The 17730-nt window shown below is 34.2% G+C and overlaps 1 pseudogene; it reads left to right on the forward strand.

The window, feature by feature from the left end:
* Nucleotides 1-904: 904 nt before the first annotated feature.
* On the forward strand, nucleotides 905-14665 carry LOC141522855 (small COPII coat GTPase SAR1A pseudogene; annotated as a pseudogene).
* Nucleotides 14666-17730: the final 3065 nt, after the last annotated feature.

Here is a 17730-nt window from a genome sequence, read left to right on the forward strand (position 1 = left end):
TTTAAAAAATCATTTCTTTTGGGTATTTATCCATTGGGGAATAACTTTTACATTATGAATTTATATTTATTATTTATATAGTTTAAATATCAGACACATTAGAAATATTTGCTGAAAAATTCATACTATTCTTAATTCCCCTTCCCTAGTTTTATGATTTATCTTTTGAATCTTAGCTATGTTACTTTTGTTTGTGCATATGATTTTTTATTTAATGTAATTATAGTTAGGCATTTTATTTTTCATTACTTCTGTCTCTTGTGTGCTTAAGAATTTTTCCTCATTCAGAACTGTTAAAGATGCAGAATCTGTATATCTTCTAATTTTTAAAGTAATAATCCTTTCACATACTCATTTTAAGCTTATTGTTTGGAAGATGGTTTTCTAAACCTGTTACTCAGTCTTTTCCTTGTTTCCCAGTGGTTCTTAGCAAATAAAGATTTCTCTGATAAGAACTTTATTTTCTCGGGGTTTTAGAACATTATCTTATTGAGTTTAATTCCTTTGTATATATTATTTTTTTAGATGGAGGAGTGAAGCCAGGAAATTCTGACACTCTTCCCGTAGACCTCTCCAAATACCTCTAAATAATGACTCTAACCAAATTCTAGAGTGGCAGAACCCACAGAAAGACTGAGTGAAGCAATTTTTCAGGCCAAGACAACTTGGAAGATTTGCAGGTAAGATGTTACAACAGGGTCAGAAAGGGTGCAGCACAGCCAAAACCCCTCTGGCAGTTGGAGAAAATCAACTCTGGCCATCCAGAAACAGTCAGTGAGGAGTCTGGGTCCCCGGAATTGCATGTGTCTGTGGCAGCAGGAGCAGTTTTTACACCTCTCAATCTAAGGGTCACCAAGGGCAACTTGGAAGGTCAGCAGGACAAGTCTGCCACACCAGGGTGAACATGGAGCCCAGTCTAGCACAGGTCCAAACACAAAAACTAGTCCCAGAAACCAGGAGCAGGTCTGTGCAGCCATCTGGCATGGAACCACCTGACAGTTCCTTCCAGAGTGCTCAGCCCATTCATGCTAAGGGGGTTGCAGGAGACTGGAGAGCTCTCTTGGCTTTCTCTGAGGCAGGACTCTGTTGGTTTGGCCATACTCAGATCCAGGTCACAATCTGGGCCCCAGACTCAGGAAAAGGAGCTTTACTACCACAGTGAAGCAGAGACCCTCTTCACAGTTCCAGGGCAGAGGGGAGTGCTTGTGGTCATCCTCAGACCAGGAGAGCAGTCAGAGACTCTCATAAGATCTTGAAAGAACTGAGGTCCCTGGTGGGTATCCTTGAAAACAGCTGCAAAAACCCTCAAAAGCTTGGGACAGTGCATCTTCCACCCTGGAAGCAGAGCCACACCTTAACAAAAAATTAAAACCAAGTTATAGGCTGGGGAAATGACCAAACAATAGAAAGAAAAATAAATCCAGCCATAGATAATCATTTTGAGCTCATGGAGAATCAAAACACACACTCAGAAGATGACAAAGTCAAAGCTTCTATATTCAAAGCCTCCAAGAAAATGTGTATTGTTCTCAGGATTTGGAAGTGCTCAAAAATGATTTTGAAAATCAAGTAAAGGGGGTAGAGGAAAAATTGGGAAGAAAAATGAGAGTGATATAGGAAAATCATGAAAACCAAGTCAAGAGCATGATGAAGGAATTACAAAAAAAGATACTGAAGAAAATAACATCTTGAAAACCAATTTAGGTTTGGATCCAAGATGACAGAATGAAGGCAAGAAATACCAGAAACTCTACTCCAGCACATTCCAAATGCCTTTAAATTATGCCTCTAATCAAATTCGAGAGTGGTGGAACCCACAGAAAGACCGACTGAAACAATTTTCCAGCCTAAGACTACTTGGAAGATTCAAGAAGGGTCTGTTCCACTGAGTATGGAAAGGGTTGCATGGTGGGTGCATTGACCACCAGAGCAAACTGATAGGAACAACCCACCTGGGTCCGTAGGGGCACCTAGGTCCATAGCAGCAGGATGGTTTCCAGACCTCTCAGCCCAGAGAATGCCAAAGACAATAGGAAAGTTTAATGAGAAAACTCTGCCACACCAGAGTGCAGGCCTCAGTGCCTGGCCCTGGTCTCAGGCTATGGAAGAGCTCAAAAAAGATTTTGAAAAATCAAGTAAGGGAAGTAAAGGAAAAATTGGAAAGAGAAATGAAAGTAATGCAGGAAAATCATGAAAATCAAGTCAAAACAATATTGTGGAGATATTAAAAATAATGAGGAAATTAACATCTTAAAAAAAACAGTTTAGATCAAATGGGAAAAAAGCAGTCCCAAAAGTCAATGAGGAAAATAATGCCTTAAAAAGCAGAATTGACCAGCTGGAAAAGGTGATACAAAAGCTCTCTGGAAGGGAAGGACAAATTTGAGGGATTTAATCATGTTGAACTGTTTGTTTTCCTGCATGGGAAGTTGAAATTGATAACCAATATAAGCCTCTCATCAAGGCACAGGAGGGAACTGAATATGAAGGTACAATATATTATAAAGATGGAGTTAATGGGGATAACAAAGGAATGTACTGGGAGAAAGGGAAGGAAGAGGTAGAAAAGTCTCTATTTTATTTCAAAAAAAAAGATGCGAGGAAAAGCTTCTGCAATGAAGTAGAAAAGGGAAAGGTAAGGGGGCCATAAGTGAGTCTTCATTCTTATTAGAAGTGGCTCAGAGAGGATATAACATACACACACAATTGGATATAGAATTCTATTTTATCATAGAGGAAAATAGGAGAGGAAAAGTATGGAATAAAAGGGATGGGGGAGAAAAAGAGGGATGCAAGTGATAGAAGAGAGGGAAGATTGCAGGAGAGGGTATCTGGTACAACACACTTTCGAAGAGGGACAGGGAGAAAGGAGAGAAAAAATAATTTTTTCTTTTCCCTTTCTTTTCCTAGTATTAATTTTATTTTTATTTTTACTGTTTTCTGAATTCTTGAATTGATATTTCTCTTCCATTGAAATTTTTTCCTTTGTGGTTCTAAGTATTTTGTTTTTTAAAATTTATTTTTCCATATTTCTAAATACACTTATTAAGGCTGAATTTTTCATATTCTAATACAACCCATGTTTAAACACCGAATATATTTCAAATATTTATGTTATTTAACAATATTTTAAAATTGAATTGACATAGTTCTTGAATTTACATTGGTAGATTCATTCCTAGATATGTTGTGTATTTGAATGGAAGTTCCTTTTCTATTATTTTATCCTGGTTTTTGTTATTGCTATATTAACAAAAGCGCTGCTGATTTGGGATAATTTATTTTGTATCTTACTGGTTTTCTTAAGTTTTTTTTATTATTGTTTTAGTTATTGTCTTTAAGGTATTTAGGAATTACAATGGAGAGATCATGGGTTCTAAAACCAGGAAGTTAAAATTTGGCTAGATACTTATTAGCAGTGTGACCCTGGGCAAACCATTTATGTTCTATTTCCCTATGCTTCCTCAATTTTAAAACGAGTATAATAATAATACCACTTTTTCTCCCAAGATTATTATAAGCATTAAATGAGAAAATCTTTGTAAATTGTCTTTTACAAGGTAAAGACTTCATAAATATTTGTTGTTTTTATGGAGAATGATTGTATGATTGAAGTATATGTATGTATTTCTATAGATGTATATGTATATATATATATATATATATATATATATATATATATATATACATACATACATATATACACACAATATCAGTATTGTAACCCCTAACCATTTTTGGTTTATAGACATCTTTGATAATCTGGAGAGGTTAGTAAAACCCTTCAAAATGCTTATATTGAAATTTTAATTAATAAATTATTGATACAAAATAAGCATTCACAGGAAGACTAAGAACACTGATGCTTTTGATTGATAGAAATCTCATTTTCAGGAATACTTGAATTTGAATACTTTTTTTTAAACAAATATATATGTGTGATTCTTGACAATTCACTTCTACATGTCCTAGGAAGCTCCTAATGTTTTAAGCTTCAGAGCAATTGCCAAATTGTATTGCTAATATTTTCTCACTTCAAATTTGCTGTAACATGAAATTTTAAAGACATAGAGAGAGAGAGAGAGAGAGAGAGAGAGAGTAAAAGAGAGACAGAGATAGATGGATAGATAGAGAGATAGCTAGATAGATAGATAGGAGACATTGACATGGATATATAGTGTTATAGATTTATGAGTCATGGAATAATATTATTCACAAACAGACAAAATTGTCAGTTACACAAAATGCAATGCAAAGACATACACATAGTATTTGTAGCATATTATCAACTATGAATTGCATGCAAGAGATGAAAGTTTAACAAAAATAAGGGGTTAAAAGTAGATGAAGATCCATGTAACAAGATGATGGATGATAAATTATAGATGGTAATCTTAAATGATGGTGTGTGTAGATATAGGCAAGAATGACACAATGGAAGAAGGTATGGATGAATTTCAATGTGCCATGATAAAGGGAATTCACTTAGCTATGAGATTAAATCTATAGGAAAATGGGATGGGAAAGATATGTAATTAAGAAGTGGATAAATGAAAAGTGATTAGGTTATGCAAGAATAAAGTCAACAAGGTCAAAACTAAGTATAAATTTAATCTAGAAATAAATTTGAAAGATAGAAAAATCTTTTAAAAAAGATATTTTGGGACCATGAGAAATATAACAAGTGTTACTTAACTAGAAGCAAAATAGGCATTCCATCCTATCCTTCCATCCACAGGATGTCATATTCCTTTCCTTTTTAAACATGGAGGGCAAAGCATTGATCTGTGTAACCAACAGAAAACAGTTAATATCCATTAATGTTCATAACTGTTATGAAAGAATCAGGACTTTTCAGATCTTCCTTACATATTAGAACCTACAAACTAATCATATCATATTACAGAAATATGAGACTTTAATGAGACTTTACTTTCTTAATGTGGGTCACACAGATAGTAAATGCAGAAAGGACATTTGAACTCAGCTCCAGTAATTGAAGAGACAGTGTTTTTTCCCAGTTACACCACACTACACACACACACACACACACACACACACACACACACACACACACACTCACACACAGACACACACACATGCATATACATACATACACCTTCTTTGGAATATAAATAGGAAATTAAGTAGGATCCATATTATTTTTAGAAGATGATAGACTAAGAATGATTATCCTCATTCTTGTGGTAATTTGGCCTTATAGTCTAAGTTGCAGTCCTCATTCAATTAGACCTACTCAGTTTATATCCTGAAATTATAGATTAATATTGAAAAAATAAAGATGTCAAAAGGAACTATAATAAAAAGAAAGTATTAAAAATACCACATTTAGTAAATAGGATAGTGAGTATATTTCTAGGTTTTTTATTTTTTGGAAAATGAAAAACTGAAAATGATCGATCCATGTCTGAGAAATTCAAAGATTTTCCAGACTTTAGAACAATACCTGCTGTTCACAGTTCTATAGTAGAGTGATACATAATTGCAAATGCATACAATGGATAAAACAGTTTTATTTTTTATTATGCTGATCCTTTCCAATATATCCAAAAGATCATTACTGACATTATTCTTGCATAACACTGTATTTTAATAAGTCAAGGGAAAACATTTTTCTTAAATTAATTATATAATAGAGTATTGAGTGCTTTATAATTGTCCCTGTGCTATTTCTTGTGCATATGTATGCCTTCCTCAAATGTAGCTGCAAATCATTTAGTAGTATATTTCCTTTACTTTTGCCAGCATTGCCAAATTCGAAGCTGGATACACACACACACACACACACACACACACACACACACACACACACACACTCACATACACAGACACACACTATTCGATCACTAGTTTTTAGACTGATTTGTACATTATAAATTCTCATCAAAACCTACCTCCAAATTTGTCAATTTGTCAATATTTATGCTATTGCTATAGAATTGTCTCAAATCCCTTTCACATTTCTATGAGATTTTAATTTTATATCCTGAGATTTTGCTAAATTTCCTAATTATTTCAAGTAGCTTTTTAGATGATTTTTTTGGGATTCTATAGGTATACTATCATGTCATCTGCAAAGAGTGAAGGTTTTGTCTCTTCCTTCCCTACTCTAATTCCTTCGATTTCTTTTTCTTCTCTTATTGCTGAAGCTAACATTTTTAATACGATATTGAATAGTAGTGGTGACAGTGAGCATCCTTGTTTCATCCCTGATCTTACTGGGAATGCCTCTAGCCTATCCTTATTGCATATAATGCTTATTGATGGTTTCAGATAGATACTGTTTATTATTCAAAGGAACAATCCATTTATTCTTACACTCTCTAGTGTTTTTAGTAGGAATGGGTGCTGTATTTTTTCAAAAGCTTTTCCAGAATCTATTGATAAAATCATATGATTTCTGATAGGTTTGCTATTGATATAATTAATTATACTGACAGTTTTCCTAATATTGAACCAACCCTGCATTGCTGGGATAAATCCTATTTGGTCATAATGTATTATCCTAGTGATAACTTGTAGTCATTTTGCTAAGTTTTTATTTAAGATTTTTGCATCTATATTCATCATGGAGATAGGTCTATAATTTTCTAAACAAATAAAACCAAATGTTTTGATCAAAGATAGTATCTAAATGCTGATATCACATTTTTCCCCTTGACTGTATTAAGAAATAAAATTGTGTACTTCAGATAAAATTCACCAATTCCTCTTTATAGTACTTGAAGAAAGATCCTATAAAAGTGTATATATTAAAGACAAACATCCTAATGGATTGATCACCAAGCCATGCAACTTCAATTTATCTTTTGCAGAGAAGGAATAATAATATAAAGATGTTTTAAATCAGTATTTGGCAAGTTACTTACACCAGATGAATAATTTCCCTTTGTTATTTTTCTACTTCTTTTCACTTTTTTTGAATATAGATATATTGAGTATAAAACATTGTATCCCAGGTGAATTATATATTAAAATTCGTGGTTGTTTTCACAGTTTTCAGGTTTATACTAAATAGATTTTTCATTTTATACTGAAAACTAAAAGTTGCTGAACTGCTCCAGGAAATGATACATTTCATTGGATATTTTGGATGGCAATGGAAAATCTAACTTGCTTTGCCCTCAAGCAATAGAGCAGAAAGATTTGAAATCATTTAAAAAATACCTAAGATCAACAATGTCTCTTAGGTAGAATATGCCATTCACATTCACTTAAGTGCAATGCATACTTCTAGAAATCTTATTCAAACAACAGTATTTGATAAATGAAGACAGGAGACAAATCAAAATCAAGGTTTCTACTGGTATTTCATGAAATTGTAAAATTATAGTTATCAAATTATGGAGCCACAAATTTATATATCAAATTTGTTATTCTGTTTAAGGGACATTTCATTGTGTGTGTGTGTGTGTGTGTGTGTGTGTGTGTGTGTGTGTGTGTGTGTAATTGACACAAAGGATATCTGTATCTATATTCATAGAAACAGTTTTGTTTTTAGCTTTTTGCAAGGCAGTGGGGTTAAGTGGCTTGACCAAGGCCACACAGCTAGGTAGTTATTAAGTGTCTGAGAGAACATTTGAACTCAGGTCCTCCTGACTCCAGGGCTTATGCTCTATCCACTGAACAACCTAGCTGCCCCAACACTTTTTTATGGTAGGAAAATTGGAATCATAGTAGGTTCCTAAAGATTGGGGAATGGCTAATAAATCTATGGTATATGGAATTATTATATTATATTATATTATATTATATTATATTATATTATATTATATTATTATATCATGTTATGTTATATTATATTATATTAATTAATTATATTATGGAAAGTGACAAATAGAGAAATATAGTCATACCAAAACTTTTCTGTTCAAATTTCCAGTATCACTCTATGAACCCTCTATATCTACTGAAAATCCAGGTTCATACTTCACACTATTTTTAAGTGATTTTATTTTTTGAAGATACATGATATGAACATTTTTCAACATTCAACCATAGGGATATTCATGTTTTTAACTTGCATTATTTCCTCCCACCATCACCCCCTTCCCACTCCCATGTCCTCTTAGTGTCAACAGTCAATATTGTACATATACATTTATGTTAAACATGTTTAGTTAAGCAGATTAGTCATTTTCAGTATGAGGAATTAGGATCAAGGGAAAGGAATATATAAGAGAATTTTTTTTTTAAATGAACGTAGTGTTCATCAGATTCCAAAGGATTTAGTTTTTTGTTTTATTTTGTTTTTCTTCCTCTGGATGGAGATAGCATTATCCATAGTAAGTTTAATGGGTTGTCCTAACTCTCTGAACTGATGAGAGGAGCTGCTTCCATCAAGGTTAATCAACTTGCTAATGTGTAGAATATTCTCTTGGTTAAACTCCCTTCACTCAGCAACCAATCTTGTAATTCATTCCATGCTTCTCTAGAATCCAATCATTTATTATTTCTTATAGAACAATAATATTTTATAACATTCATTTATCATAAGTTTTTATTCCCCAATTGTTGGGCATATCTTCAATTTCCATTTCTTTGACACTACAAAAGGAGCTGCTATGGATATTTTGGAACATGTGAGACTTTTCCCATTTTTAGTGATTTCTTCTGGTTACAGGCCTAGAATTGGAAATGTTGGGTCAAAGGATATGATCCATTTTATTGCTCTTTGGGCCATAGTTTCATATTGCTCTCCAGAATGGTTGGACCATTTCACAACTCCACCAGCAATGCACTGATGTCCCAATCCTCTAACAACCTCTCCAGTATTGATCATTTCCCTTTTTTGTCATCTTAGCCAATCTGATAGGCATGAGATGATACCTCATAGCTGTTTTAATTAGCACTACTTTAATCAATAATGATTTGGAGCATTTTTTCATATGATTATTTATAGCTTTAATTTCTTCATTTGATATCCTTTGACCATTTATCAATTGGGAATGACCTGTAACCTTGTAAATTTGATGCAATTCTCTCTATATATTTTACAAATGAGACTTTCAACAGAACCCCAAGCTGTGAAAACTGTTTCCCCAGCTTTCTGCTTTCATTCTAATTTTGACAGCATTGATTTTATTAGTGCAACACCTTTTTTAAAAATTATTTATTTAAAGCAATGGGGTTAAGTGACTTGCTCAAGGTCACAGAGCTAGGCAGTTATTAAGTGTCTGAGGCTGGATTTGAACTCAGGTCCTCCTGATACCAGGGCAGGTGCTCTACTTACCATGCCATAGCCACCCCCTGCAAGGCCATTTTAATTTAGCAAACTCAAAATCATCCATTTAACAATTTATAATGCACTCTATTTCTTACTTGGTCATAAATTTCTTTCCTTTCCATGGATTTGAGAGATAGAGAATTTTTTAATCTATTATTTTATCTATGGTGTCACATACTTTTTGCTTAAATCCTATACCTATTTTGATCTTACTTTATTATAAGGTATGAGATGTGGGTCTATACCGAGTTTTTGTGAAACTATTTTCCAGTTTTCACAACAATCTTTGTCAAATACTAAATTATTATCCCAGAAGTGAATGTCTTTGGGTTTGTCAAGAATAGAATACCATAGTCACTTGTTATTTCTTTTGAACCTATCCTAATCCAGTGATTCATTACTATTTTTTTATTTTTTTAATTGTATTTTGAAAGATAATATTTGAGTTTTACAATTTCCCCCCAATCTTACTTCCACCCTCACCACAGAAAGCAATCTGTCAGTCTTTACTTTGTTTCCATGTTGTACATTAGTCCAAATTGAGTGTGATGAGAGAGAAATCATATCCTTAAGGAAGAGACAAAAAGTCTAAGAGATAACAAGATCAGACAATAAGATATCTGTTTTTCCTAAATTAAAGGGAAAAGTCCTTGAACTTTGTTCAAACTTCACAGCTGGATACAGATGGTACTCTCCATTGCAGACAGCCCAAAATTGTTCCCAATTGTTGCACTGATGGAATGAGTGAGTCCTTCAAGGTTGAACATCACCCCCATGTTGCTATTAGGGTATACAGTGTTTTTCTGGTTCTGCTCATCTCACTCAGCATCAGTTCATGCAAATCCTTCCAGGCTTCCCTGAAATACCATCCCTCCTGGTTTCTAATAGAACAATAGTGTTCCATGACATACATATACCACAGTTTGCTAAGCCGTTCCCCAATTGATGGACATTTACTGGATTTCCAATTCTTTGCCACCACAAACAGGGCTTCTATAAATATTTTTGTACAAGTGATGTTTTTACCCTTTTTCATCATCTCTTCAGGGTATATACCCAGTAGTGGTAATGCTGGGTCAAATGGCATGCTCATTTTTGTTGCCCTTTGGAAGTAGTTCCAAATTTCTCTCCAGAAAGGTTGGATGAGTTCCAAGCTCCACCAACAATATAATAGTGTCCCAGATTTCCCACAACCCTTCCAACAATGATCATTATCCTTTCTGGTAATATTGGCCAGTCTGAGAGGTGGTACCTCAGAGAAGCTTTAATTTGCATTTCTCTATTAATTAATGATTTAAAGCAATTTTTCATATGGCTATGTATTGCTTTGATATCCTCATCTGTAAATTGCCTTTGCATATCCTTTGACCATTTGTCAATTGGGGAATGGCTTTTTTGTTTTAAAATTATGACTCAGTTCTCTGTATATTTTAGAAATGAGTCTTTTGTCAGAATCATTAGTTGTAAAGATTGTTCCCCAATTTACTACATTTCTTTTGCTTTTGGTTACAGTGGTTTTATCTGTGCAAAAGCTTTTTAATTTAATGTAATTGAAATCATCTAGTTGGTTTTTTGTGATGTTCTCCAACTCTCAGTCATAAACTGCTCCTCTTTCCATAGATCTGAGAGGTAAACCAGTCCTTGATCTTCTAATTTGCTTGTAGTATTGTTTTTTTATGTCTGAATCCTGTAACCATTTGGATCTTATCTTGGTAAAGGGTGTGAGGTGTTGGTCTATTCTAAGTTTCTTCCATACTAACTTCCAATTTTCCCCACAGTTTTTATCAAGTAAAGGTCATCTCTGACTCTTTTCTTCCTTTTTTATCTTATATTTCTCTGACAATGTTCCCCACTATCTTCTACCCAAATGTAAGAAGTATCTTATCTATATTTAAATCTAGATAGATAGATAGAATAAGTAGAAGTCAGAAAGAAAGAAAACTGAAAAAAGTGTGCAGATTCTAATATAATGTTAGTAGAGCAAGTTCAGTGGAATATATTTGGAAACCAGGTTACAAGGAGTTGGACCATAAGGATGAGGAGTCATGTTGCATGTGATTTTGTGACTCTAAATACTCAGATCATACCATATCATTTTCTTGGCAACAAACTTCATCGACAACCTAATGCCTCTAGAATTAAATATAAAACTCCCTATTTAGTTTTTAAAGCTTATCATAACTTTGTTCTTCCATCCTTATCTGGGCATAGTGATTTGCTTATTCTTTCCCATATATGGTACTCCATTAACTCTCTCTAAATTTTTCATTTCAATCAACAAACCACTCACTAAGAAATTACTATGTACCAGATATTGTCCTGAAGCAATGGGATCCAAATAAAGCAACAAACCAGCTAGCAAACAAATAATCCAATCACTCAAGAAACAGAGATTCCTATATAGGAAAGAACATACATAATTCATACAATATAAGATTAATATCAAAGAGATGGAAAGTAGCATTAGAGAAGATAGTATTAGAAGTTTCAGGGCCAGAATATTTGAGCTGAGCTGAGTATTAAAGGAAACCAGAGATTCTAAGAGTCAGAGATGAAAAGAGTATTCCAAAAATGTGCAATAGTGTAAAGTAATAGAGAAAGGGAGTAGTACTATATAAGGGGAAAGAATTAGTAAATCACTATGCACAAGACCTAGATTGTAAGGAAGAGAGTAGATTATGAGATGAAAAAGCTATGGGAGTACCAGGATAAATAGACTTAAATATCTAGCAAAAATAATTTATATTTAATCCTGGAAGTAATGAGAAAAGTTTGGCAATATGGTCAAATCTGACTCTGAAGGAAAATCCTGCTGACAATGTAGTTGAAAGTGTATTGTATTAAGACACAGGAAAACAAAAATAAAAGGCTAATATAATACTACAGAAAAGAAGTAATGGAGGAACAAAATGGATACATGTTATCCAAGTCAAATGAAAAGAACATATGTCCAATATTAAAAAAATACATTTCAGGATATGGAAACTATTTAGGCTTTTGATATTAGTAACAAGGCTACAAAATATTTTGAAACTAGATCGTTTTAAGGATGGTGGTATCCTCAGTATTAACTATGAAGTTTAAAATGATATCTAGAGATTGGCAGAAAATGTAATATGTCTTTTGTACATATTTAATTTCAGGTGACTATGGGACATCTCATTGAAACAACAGGAATTTGATTCTTTGAGAGTTTAACTAGGGGTAGGATTAGAACTGGATTAAAAAAACCTGAGATACAACTTTTTTATTTTAAAAATCATTATTTTCACTTTTTAAAAACTGTGAACCATTTATATTCTGTTATTCTAAGCACACCACCTTTAATTGTAGGTAAAGTATCAAGGAAAGGTAAATCATTTCATGATCTATGTATGTCCATTCCCTCTAAAAGCACATTCTTTGTCTTAAAGTAATATAGCCTTTTTAACTAAAGCATCAAGTAAAGCAAACTAAGTTCTTGATTTAATTATTCATTGTCTCTATAAGGATACTCTTTCCCACTGTTCCAATAGAAACACAACTCTTGTAAGCAGCATCACTTCCTGGTCCTTTTATACTTATACCTTCTGAGTTCAATCCTTTCAACCATAATTAACCCTCATTAGCTAAAATATTGGCTAAAGATTCGAGACTTTCATAGTCATCCTATCACTCACACCTTTCCTCTAAGTATGTTTCTTTTTTCTTTTTTTTTTTTTAGGCTTTTGCAAGGCAAATTGATTAAGTGGCTTGCCCAAGAAATTTAGGAAATCACCAAGTGAGATAGTTTAGAGTAGGAGTCCTTAACCTGAGATCCTTGGACTATCAAAAGGTATCTGCCTAGAGTCAGGAAATTCATGAAGTTAGAAGGGGAAAATAATTATATGTTTATTTTTACAAACGTTTAATAAAAAATTAAAGAGAAAAAGTTATACTTCATTATATTGTGAAAAAATAAGTTAAGAACCCCTGGCAGATCAGAAAATGATGAGGATCAAGGAAAGTACCTCTAGGGATACCAATAGTGTTTGGGCATTTGAAAGAGGAAGTTCCAGCAAATGAGATTAAGACAACATCTTGAGAGAGATAGAAAGAGTTTCCAGGAGAAAACTGTCAAAAAAACTTCTCAGTTGACAAAATATCTAGAAGAAGCTGCTCACCAGTGTATAAAGATTGCAGAGATCAGGAAGGATGAGGACTGAGAAAGTTGATATTGCAATTGAGATCAGAGGTTGCAATAGAAAAAGTAATTTTACTTGAAAAGTGAGGTCAAGCTCAAATTGAAAAGAGTTTTTTTGAATTTTAGAGGAGAAAATGTGTTGTGTGAGATGGCTACCTCATTGAGTTTAGTCAAAAGAGTTAGTGATTTAATATGATAATGGGTCAGGTTTGTATATTTGGCAAAGGATGGTGGAGAAATGAATGTGTGTAGACAGACAGACAGACAGAGAGAGAGAGAGAGAGAGAGAGAGAGAGAGAGAGAGGAACAATTTTCTGGAAAAGATGGGGTTGAAAGAGAACAAGGCAGAATGTATAAGGCTTTGGCAAGAAGGGTCAACTTCATTCAGGACAGAGGAGAAGTAGGTGCAATTATGGGTGAATGTCAGCATAATGTGAAATGAGGGGGAAAGAAGATTAAGTTTACATTGAAAAATGTCATTTTTTAGGTGAAATGTGAAAAAAAGATCTTTATCTGAAAGAATTAGAATGAAGAATTATGGGATGGAGACTTTAGGAGAGATGAAAAGTTTAGAATAACTACTGTCTTAACACAGCAAAATGTTTAGTGAAGTGGGAAAAAAATGACGTTTCTAGATGAATGGCTTGCACTACTTTTGACCCTGGGAGGGAGAGGGAGAGAGGAGAGGGTGCCACCTACCCAGCAGGTGATTAAGCCATGATAATGTCTTTGAGTGGATCTTTAATGGCTTCATCATCATTCTGCAGTTTTTAGGGCTCTAAAAGAAATCCAGAAAATTTATGGTCTTGGGTTTGGACAATGCAAGCAATCCTTTTACATGTGATCAAATATGATAGATTGGGATAGCATATTCCTAACCTGCATCCAACATCTGAAGATCTGACAATTGCTCTTGATCTTAGTGGATGTGAGCAAGCACTTTGGTTTGAGGAAAAACAATACAAAACAAAACAGCTTAACAGTTATTAATCAGGTTGTCTTTCTTGTGGACTGTACAAATCATCCTCATTTCATGGAATCTAAAATTGAACTCAATGAATTAATGAAATATGAAATATGAAACAGCATCCAATATGCCAATCTTTAATTGGGGCAACAAAACTGACAGAACAGACGCTGTCAGTGAGGAAAGAATCCTTAAGATATTTAGGCATTATAGATAGACCACAGGAAAGGGAAAAAGACTCCTGAGGAATCTGAAGGCCTGGTCTTTGCAAGTTGACTGCTCAGGATAAAGACTATCTCAAGGATTTCCATTGACACTCTCAGTTATATTGACCCATATGGGGGCAGAGAAAACAAGTATTTTATTTCTCTGACCCTATTCATAATTTCCTTGTGATTTTTTTCAACTGGGCCATGGAAAACAGCTGGACCACATCGTGGCAATAGGAAAATAGAGAGGAGCCTTTCAATTAGTGGAACATTCTTTTCCGTCTGTTGGGAAGAAGCAAAGTGCTTTCTCCTGGGGTTGGGGTTGTCAGTTTTGACTCTCAGGGACTCATTCCATGTCAGGATGAGTTGCAAAGAACAAATTATATCACCACTGAAATCAGTAGAACAAGAAAGTGATTCTATTTTTTAAGAGAAGTGTTATTGATTTTATCCATTTCCTTTACAATGTATTTGGTTAACACTCACTTGTTTAGTCCAGAGTCTATATTAGTTTGTGTGTTTTTTTTGGTTTTTTTAAGATTTTTTACAAAAATACTGAACTTTAATTTTCCTCCTGATGCAGGGAATACTAAGAAAGAAGCAACATCTTGATATTGAGTTTTGTCAATAGACAGATTAAGTAGCAGATTAAATTCATTTTTTAAATGGAAATGATTGATTATTTGTAAATATATGTACATATATATATACATATATATACATACATATACAACATTCAGTCTGCTTATCTTAAAATGGTTATGAATTTAAGCCAGGTTCTTCTTTTATATTGTCTTGAGTTTTCACTCCTGCCTATAATGGTGCCTACTTTCCTCCTATTCACATTTATAAAAAGCTCACTTAATTCTCCCCAGAAACTGATAAATGGTAAAAGGATATGAATAGAGAGTTTTCAAATGAAGAAATTAAAGATACATAAAATTATATGAAATAATACTCCAAATCATTACTGATTAGAGAAATGCAAATTAAAACAATTATGTGGTATCACTTCACACCTGTCAGACTAGCCAAGATGAGAAAAAAGGGAAAATGATCAAAGTTGGCGAGGTTGTGGGAGGATTGGGACATTGATGTATTGCTGGTGGAGTTGTGAGCAGATCCAATCATTCTGGAGAGTAATATGGAACTATCCCCAAAGAGAATAAAATGTTCATTCCCTTTGATCAGCAATTCCAGTTCTATGGTTATATCTAGAAGATATTCTAAAAAAGGGAAAAATACCACATGTTCCAAAATATTCACAACAGTTCTTTTGGTAGTAGCAAAGAATTGGAAGTTGAGGGGATGCCCATCAATTGGGGAATGGTTAAAAGAGTGATAGTACATGAATACTATGGAGCTTATTATTTTATAAGAAACCATAAATGGTTGGGCTGTAGAGATGCATGGAACGACTTACAGTATCTGATGCTGGGCAAAGAGAACAGGACCAAGAGAACAATGTATACCTTGACAACCACATTGTGAGATGATCAACCTTAATGGAAGCAACACCTCTCAGCAGTTCAGAGAGCTAGGACAAGGGGAAGAAAAACCAAACAAAACAAAATAAGACAAAAACAAAAACAAAACACAACCCTTCAGAACTGATGAACACCTTATAAAAATGATCTCTTATTTATCTCTTTCCCTTAATCCTAATTCCTCATACCAATATGATTAATCTGCAAACATGTTTATCAAAAATATGTGTATACAATGGTTTACCTGACTGTTCACCACTAAGGGGATGGGGGTGGGGAGTGAGTGTAGAAGGAAATTTCGTAACTTTAAAATATACATGTGCATATGGATGGAAAAAAAATCCTCCCCAGAAAGCAGTGGAACCAGAATCAAATATTCTGCTTCATTGCATGCTACAAATGTCTTAAAGTTACTTTTGCATATAGGTTATGGAAATGTCTTCCAAAAAAGACCCCACAAGGTAGCACTGACAACTTGAGAAAGATAATCTGATTCTCCATTGACTAAGAACTTGATCTGATTGTGATTCCAGAAAGGCTAACTTTGGTTGAACTCAATTACAAAAATTAGGTTTATAGTCTGTCTCTGAGATCTATTTCTTTCTTACAATTTACCTCTCACTCCACCATCAGAAGTCTGCTTTTGGGGGTTTAACATCCACAGCTTTAACCAATTTATCAGGTTAGCTCTCTCACTCCATTCTAAATAGGTCCTGGGGAAAACAAGTTTCTAAGAATTGTGTTAATGAGCTGCTGACCACAAGCTAGAGTCATCTTTTGTCAGAAGCTAAACATTCTCAAGATATTGACATCAGTACATGTGTGTGTTAATGGGTTCTTATTTCTCTAATGCCATATAAAAATGAGCTTCTTTTAACTGATTTTTAACTCCATGGCACTGAGAATGAAAATAACAATCTTAAGATAAAAATTACCTTTAGTGGTGGTCTAAAATATGTCTCTATCCAATATTGGACACTGCAGTGATATTATTATCTATTAGGCTTCATTGGAAGAAGTAGAGAAATGGACAAGAAGAGAGCCTTGGAAAAGGAAAAATCTTCACTCAAGCTTGCCATTCTTAACTCTCAGTATTGATGTACTGGAATGCCCCATGGCATCCATCATCATCATCATCATCCTCATCCTCATCCTCATCCTCATCCTCCTCATCATCATATTTTGTCCTTCATTTTCTTTTTTTTTCTTTTAGGTATTTGAAAGTCAATGGGTTTAAGTAGCTTGCCCAAGGCCATAGAGCTAGGTAATTATTAAGTGTCTGAACTCAGGTACTCCTGACCCAAGGGCTGGTGCTCTATCCACTACGCCACCTAGCCACCCTTTGTCATGGAGGTGATGTCATGATAGCATGTGAATTAAGTGAGGGGTTGCTGTGCTAAGTCACCAGGCTCACTTTATCCTCCAGAGGCATCTGGATCTAGTGGCCAGATATGAATCAGGATGATTGGGGATGGCCCTGGATGTGAGGCAATCAGGGTCAAGTGGCTTGCCCAAGATCACTCAGCTAGTAAATGGTAAGTGTCTGACGCCAGATTCAAACTCCAATCTTCCTGACTCCAAGGCCACTGCACCAAATAGTGGAGTAGTTTAGTATATGACAGATGTATGAGTCTTGAAGGGTCATTGTTTTCTTGTCT

This window comes from Macrotis lagotis, chromosome 4, assembly GCF_037893015.1.
Source record: "Macrotis lagotis isolate mMagLag1 chromosome 4, bilby.v1.9.chrom.fasta, whole genome shotgun sequence".
NCBI classification, from domain to species: domain Eukaryota; kingdom Metazoa; phylum Chordata; class Mammalia; order Peramelemorphia; family Peramelidae; genus Macrotis; species Macrotis lagotis.